Source organism: Artibeus jamaicensis, unplaced genomic scaffold (assembly GCF_021234435.1).
Source record: "Artibeus jamaicensis isolate MK-2021 breed Jamaican fruit bat unplaced genomic scaffold, CSHL_Jam_final contig_755, whole genome shotgun sequence".
Lineage (NCBI taxonomy): Eukaryota > Metazoa > Chordata > Mammalia > Chiroptera > Phyllostomidae > Artibeus > Artibeus jamaicensis.
In genome coordinates, this window is record NW_026521950.1 from 753,069 (window position 1) to 760,276 (window position 7,208).

The 7,208-nt window shown below is 57.2% G+C and overlaps 1 long non-coding RNA gene across 1 annotated transcript; it reads left to right on the forward strand.

Annotated features, from left to right (window-relative positions):
• The first annotated feature begins 220 nt into the window (after nucleotides 1–220).
• Nucleotides 221–3,179, forward strand: LOC119047129 (uncharacterized). Its single transcript, XR_005082089.2, has 3 exons — nucleotides 221–304; nucleotides 2,512–2,695; nucleotides 2,823–3,179. It is a non-coding gene; the product is annotated as an uncharacterized LOC119047129 (long non-coding RNA).
• Nucleotides 3,180–7,208: the final 4,029 nt, after the last annotated feature.

Below are 7,208 nucleotides of genomic sequence, written 5' to 3' on the forward strand. Positions count from 1 at the left end.
TGAGCTTCCAGAGTCCGTTGCTCCTCCCCTGCCCTGTCTGCCCCCCCCCCCATGCACCTCACTTCCCCAAGTCCTTCACCCAAATCCCTGATTCAGAAAGGAAGGGCCTCTGGTCCGACCCGCGCGGTCTAACACGCCCCTCCACGCCTCCCCAAAGGCGCCTCCTCCCGCGTCGGCCAGACCCGTGCACGTGACACTGGCAGTTCCACCTTCGCTGGCACGGACGAGGAAGTGACTGCTAGCCTGACAGTCTATCACCACCAGGGAGTGACAGTTTAAAAAAGAAAAGATTCCGGTTATGAGTGTAAGTTTAAAAATGTAACTAAAAGCCTTCATCAAAGTTTAAAGAGCTTCTTGCGCTTTTAGCATTTGCTTATTCTGATTTATTGACAATGACACACCTAGGAACAGTCGCCTCTGCTGAGGCGGTGGAGTAATGGACTTTAGAGGGAGAGAGGAAGGGGGAGGAAGAGGAGGTGCAGCTCGCAGAAGAGAGGCCGCTGATTACAGCCCACTAATTTGTTATGCACTCCGGCAAATCAGCGGTGATTCATATGACAAATAAGGAGAAAAAATTAACAGCTGTCATGTTGTGATGTGTTAATTTCCTGACAGTCTCTGCACTGCAGCCAATTACTGATTTAAGGGCAGGGAGAGAGAGCCCTGTTCAAGCTTCTAATTAGGCTTCTTCAAGACTAAAAGGATAAAAGCAAAAATAAGAGCAAGAGAACGAGGCAGGTAGCTGGGCTCCACAAAGCTCACATGCTTTTAAAGCCCCAGTTAAATAGCTTTAAGCTTAAGTGTGTTTAAGATAAGAATTTAGAAACATTTATTCACTTTTATCCCTGACCTGGTGGTTTAGGCTTTTGTGGCATAATTGGGAGTGGAGCCGAACCCGGTGCTCCGTTACCCTCTTTCCGCCCCAGTCCAGCCTCTCAGACTTAATCTGCGAATAATACCTCCATTTAGTCGGTCAACAGCTGTCACTGTGGAGGACAAAGGGTGGTGGGCACTCCACCAGCTTCCTGCTCACAGACCGTGCAGAACTCTGCCCGTTTGGGGCCTGTGCCCCGTGGCACTGAGCGTCCCTGCTCGGCCCAAAGGGAGGGCCCAGTGTGGGTGTTCTCGGTGCTTAGACACGAAGGTGACCTCCCCACAGACCAAAGGGACGGAAGGAGATGTTGGCTTGACCTTCGCTTCTTCCAAAATATTGTCTTGCCTTGCTCCGATGACCTGATCTGTCATGAGCATTGGTTCCGTTACAGACAACGTGAGCAGCTCTACCCTAGGGACCCAAAGGGCCTCTCACGAGAAGTTCTGGGGTGGCGGCTGGTGGGAGAGGCATCCTTAACCCTCCCAGACACACTGGGGCTTCACCCGAGTTCCCCGGGCAGAAGCTCCTCCTTGTCATTGGGGTCCATCTGAAACAGGAGGCGTGGAGGGGCCGTGCGCCTCTGAGGTCGCCCCTTTGATGTTGCCTTCCATGGAAGCATTCCTCTCCAGTGCGTCCTGCGCTCTTTTCTAGGGCTTGTTTAAATCCAAGGCTCCTTGTAAAAGTTCTTTTTCAGTCCTTAGAAAACAGCAGCTTCACGGACCAATGGCATGATTGCACTGGGGCCTCTTCCCTGTGGCGGCCCTAGAAGGGTTTTCTCCTCTGCTAGAAGCTGTATTTCCCAGTGTTCATGGTTTATTTCCTTGTAGGGGAAATCCATTAGGATTCTTTGGTTGCTCATGACAGAAAGAAAGGAAGGAAAGAAAAGAAAAAAGAAAAGAGCGGGAAAAAGAAAGGAAGGCAGGAGGAAAGGAAGACGAAAAAGCCGAACTTAAATGGCTAAAGTAAACAGGAAACTTTTTGGTCACAAACTGAAGAGTCTAAAACGCTCTTGTTTTGAGGAGGGGACAGTGGTGGTGGCAGGACACAGAGGCTCAGATGGGACTGTGGGCTCCGGAGCACAGCCTTAGCCCTCGGCCCAGCCTTCCTGTGCGGGCTGCCCTTGCAGATGGACTTTCCCTCTGGCCGTGAACGAGCATCCTGCAGGCCGGAGTTTGATTAAAAAGGGAGAAGCAGGCCTTTCTCCCGAGTTCCCGCGCGAGTCCTGAGTGCTCTGGTTGGCGTGTGAGTTTGTTAGGGTGCGGGCTGCGCTGGCTGGTTTAGGCAGGCGTCCCCGGCCCACCGCAGAGCTGAGGGATGGACGCACTCCAACACAGAGCAGAGGAGGGTGGGTTTCCCCAGAAGGAGGAATGAGTGCTGGAGGGGCCACGAACGGGTCCCGGGTGGACAGGTGGTCCCAGAAGGACATCTTTGCAGAGAGCTACGTCAGTGCTGATGATGGTAGCTCGTTTCCTCATACTGGGATATTTCTGAAGTGATGTTACCTGACTTTCCAGAGGGAGCAGGGGTGACGGGCACGATCGTCAGCAGTTGTGTCTCCAGCTCCCACGCCTGCAGCGCTGAGCCTGGAGTTCAGGTGCAGAGCAGGGCCTCCTTACCGCACGGCTCTCTCTCCATAGAGATTTATCACGTGTCTGGGAGTGGGACCGGCCCCTGACCTGGAGGCACCACCGCAGCGCCTTGTGATGCAGTGTTGCTCGGAGACCTGGGCAGTCCCAGCTGAGGTCACACCTACTCTGCGCCCTGAATGCCACCTCCTGCTGTCTGTGCGTCTGGGTCCAGGGTAGATGCATCATTGCTACAGTTAAGGAGCTGCTCAGGCCTTGCCCAGCGAGGGGAGACGGGTCCCCAGGGCCCCACTTCCTCCCAGCGGCGCCCTCCTTTCAGGCAGGTGCTCTGATTAAAAGGTCTCAGTAGTTTATTTCATTAGGAGCTGCTGCAGGCATCGCCCGAGACAACAAGGACCCACCCTTCCACATTGATTTCATCGGTGACTGAAACCCTAAACTTGAAGGGACGGCCGGAAGGTAATTCACTCTCTACGCTTTGCTCAATCCTGACCCATTATCAATTGAGTTGAAATATGTCAGCACAGGGAGATATTGAGTATTATTTTTCAGGAGGCTTTGGTGAGTGAATAACACACATGCATTTACCTACCCAAGTGCTGTCCAGCCGACTTATGATTTATTCATTCCTGTAGTGCCCGTCATCTGCACCAGAATATTCTCCAAGAGAGTGCCACGTTCCTGGGGGCACCGTGCCGGCCTTGGGCAGAGGAGGTCACCTGCAGAGTGGGTGGGTTGTCCGTCAGCCCCGAGGGGCTCCGAGGGGCCCCGACCCCGTGTGGGAGACCCTGCCAGTTGTCCGGGGTTCCGTGGGCGGGAAGGACGGCCCCGCAGCTGCCCTCGGAGAGGCAGCAGGCTCATTGGAACTGCAGACGGGGGCGTGGGAGGCGGAGGCGGGACTGGGACAGAAGAGCCGTGAGAACCCGGAGGGTAGCAAGGGTGGGTTCTGGCTTCGGGACCAGTAGGACCGTACCAGGCTGGCGCACCGGGGTGCGGTGGGCGAGGCCGAGGGTGACGGTGCCGTGTGCGGCCGCTCGCCCCAGGCCATCTGCTGAGCCCTCCTGTCTGTGGCCTCGAGTCCAACACACTGCCCCCCCAGGGCTTCCCGGCTCCTCCCGGGGTTGAGGACTTGAGGGGCCCCCCTCTGTCCCCTCGCTCCACTCCTCCTCTTCCTCACCCACCTCTGCGCTCTCCCTGCGTTCTTGTCTCCCTCTTCCTCGCTTTCTCCCTGCTGGTCCCCCTTTTGCTGTGAGCATTCCTGACTGTTTTTATCCTCGGTGGACTCGAGTCACCACTCGAGGGTTATAGGAGATTCGAGGAAGGTGGGGAGGAGATCCCTCAAAGCAAACAAACCGAACCCAAACCAGCAGGTTCCCCACACGCGCAAGGCAGAGGTAGGGAGTGGAGTCTGTCCCCCGAAGGCCTCTGGCTACTCCCTTCCCTCGGCCCAGCTTCCCATCCACACCCACTGGATGTCCTCATGCCATTGGCTTGTGAAGAAGACACTTCCATCATCACAGGCTGGGGGACAGTTTTGTGACCCCAGCGAAATCCACACCTGAAGGCCACATTCTTTGGTCTGGGTTCCGCTCTTTTTCTGTCTCCCTCCAGAGGTGCCGCAGGTGGCTCCGCGATGAGACAGCTGCCGCGTTTAGGAGGCGTGATTCTCTGGCGTGAACGCGGCCTCAGCAGCCCCCTGCTCCCTGCTCTGCCAGGTGTTGTCAGTGCTGCTCCGAGGAGAGTTCGTATTAGGGACACAGCCTGCCGTGGAAGGTGCTGTGTTGCTCCAGACTTCTGGAACGTGCAGTGGCCGGTGCTGAAAGACGCGCAGACAGCAGGTCTCCTGAGGGCCTTCTCCGTAACGTTGCGGAGGGGCGGGCCAGACCGGGAGCCACAGGCCAAGCGTGTGCGTGGAGGAGGAACAGACATGCGGCACCGTTGGTGTGGGGCCCACGAGGCCCTTCTGTTTGTGCGCCAGTCCTCGGGGCTCCTCTCTGTTCACAGACGAGCAGACTGGGCCTCCCTGGGTTTCCGGCAGCACTGCACCGAGGAGGCTACGAGTGACCCGTGGGTTTCAGTGCCGTGACGGAGGGAGGGGCTCAGAGAGCGGGAGTATCTGGGGGATGCGCCGTCATTGCCCAGGGAGACGCCTCGGACCCAGAGGAAACGGCTCCTGTCCTAGCGCGGGAACGCCCAGCGTCTCACCCTCTACCAGGGCCCGTCTCCGGCTCCGCCGAAGGCCGGGCGGGTCTGCTGTCAGTTCGTTCGGAGGAGTTCGGCAACGGAAGGCGGTGATCCTGGCTCTCGCCGCGGCAGCTTCTGACGTGGAGCTGAGTCTGGAGAGCCTCCGGAGCGGGGACATTGTTCGTGTGAGACGGGCACTCCTCCTGCGAAGGGGGCGTAGGTTTCCTCAAACTGTCAAAGGCGACGGTGACCCCGAGGAGCTGAAGATGTTCCCTCTCGTTGCTTCTGAAAATCACTGTTGGGGGGAAGGAGGCGTGGCCTCACCTGGTGCACAGCGGGGATGGTTGAGCCCCAGCTGGACCTCCCCTGGAAAGTCCCTTCTCTCGGAATCGTCTTCTGACCTGGGACGTGGGCCCGTGGGCTGCTGTGAGGATGACCAGAGACAGGGTGAGCAGAGCAGGGCTGGGCCTCAGGCCGGGGGCGGGGACGGCCAGCCCTGTGCACGGCCGGTGCCTCAGAGCCAGCAGCCGGGCCAGCTGGGCTGCAGGCCTGGTCACCAGGCGGCTCTCCTGGCTCCCCCGTGGCCAGACCGTCACCTTTTGTCAGGCCTCAAGGGCAGCAGGGGGAGGGGAGCGCATTTTAATTTAACAGCAAGAATAATTCACGTGCTTATAATGAAATGCGACAAGCAGAACATAACAAGTAAATACACCACCAACTACGCTGCAAGCCTCTAAGGTAACAGAAAATAACTAGTTTTAGTTGCTTTTTAAAAAAAATCTATTATGAGGAATGTCAAGAATTTGACAACAGAGTATTTAATAAAAAATACTATAATTTGTGTTTAAGCGATAGCAATAGATATTACATTTATTTTATTTCTACCCAAGGAGACAGGTTTGGGATTTCTTACAGGAATTAGGAAATAGGAACTGAGAGGCTTAGTGGGCGTGGGATGAGCAGGCCACGGGCTGGGCTCCCCGGGGCGGGCACGGGGATCGGGTCGCGCCTGGGCCAGCCTCTGTGGGGGACGGAGGGAAATGTGACCTCACAATCCAGGAAAAACACCCTGGGACGGCGGGGAGCTGTGCAGGTGCCCCAGGCCTTGGTCCCCTGCAGGAGGGACCCGGAACACATTCAAAGGACAAATGAACTCCCAAAAAAGCCTCATTAGTGCGCCTGGAGCGATGCACAAGGTGGTCGGTGCCCCATCACTGGGACAGTGGAATAGCAGCAGTAACATAAACGCCCACCAGGAGGGGAGCAAGAATGTGAGGGCGTCTCCCTCACAGAGCACCATGTGCCCACCCCCCACCTGCACGCGGGTGGGCCAGGCCTCAGAAACGCAGCCGCAGTGGGAAAGAGCGGAGGCCTGTGTAGGGTTAGACCCTTGCCAGTAACCACGGAGCGTGTTCAACTTCAGGATATGCAACGGGCGTGTGAGTGCATGTGAGAATGTGTTGCATGTGTGCATGTGTGTAAAGTATCTACACACTACACAAATGTGGATCAGAAGGACATGTGGCAAAGTCGTGATGTGGCCCCTTGGGAAAGAAAGGGAAGTTACATGGGGACCGGGGTGGGGACCTTGGCTGTCGCGCCGACCGGTAAACAGTGTCCAGAATTGTTCGTGTCTGTGGAGAATATGGCAAGTGTCAGTGTTCGTCATTTCTGGATGTTGAGGATTTAGGTGTTTGCCTGTTCTCTGGACTTCTTGTGTTCTTCCCTGAAACAAAAGAGACAGTGGTGAGCAGACCAGGAGACTCGAGATAGCAGTGTGATCGGAGGCTGCTGGGGTTGGTGGCCCGGACAGGCCTGGGCACTGTGTGGTCTTGACCTCATCCTTGCAGTGGGGAAGGCGGGAATGAACATCCCCAGGGCCCTGCTGACTGACACCCACCTGTGTTACCCGGCTAAGAAGCCCCATTTGACTCAGCGGGAGGAGGCCAAAGAGGGCCGAGGGGCTGCACTGGATCAGAAGGCTAAGAAGGACCGGACAGGAAGAGGACGGTGGACTGTGTGACAGGGACGAAGGGGCGCTTTGGGAGGTGGAGCAGGCCCGGCTGTGGGGAGAGGCCGCCAGGGCCCAGCGGTGCTGGCCACTGGGTGGCTGGGCAGCGAGAGGGGGTGCTGCAGGGGCCGTGTCACCCTGCGGTCTACTGGCCGGGGGAGTGTCCTCAGCTCTGGGAGCCCCCCGAGCGGGGGCCGCTGCTCACGTCCAGCCCGACACCAGTGCGTGAACGCCGGCCCAGCGGCCAGGTTTTCTGAGTTTCCAGTGGAAACTGCAATCCCTCCTTTATACAAAACTTCTTGTTTCTAGGCGTTTGCTCAGCCTATTCATGAACTGTGTTGGGCCTTCAGGAGGGAGCACGGGCACTGGAGCCGGGACCCGCAGGGCCCGTGCCCGCTGCACTCAGCAGCCTGCTGCCAGCCACCCAAGCTTACGCACGTCTATCAGCTTTTCCGAGTCTTGGTTTCCTGAGATGCTGAATGGCAGTCCATGGCCCCAGGTCACTGGCGGTCGGAGGGTTAGACCACACCCAGAAGCATGAAGATGCACCGGA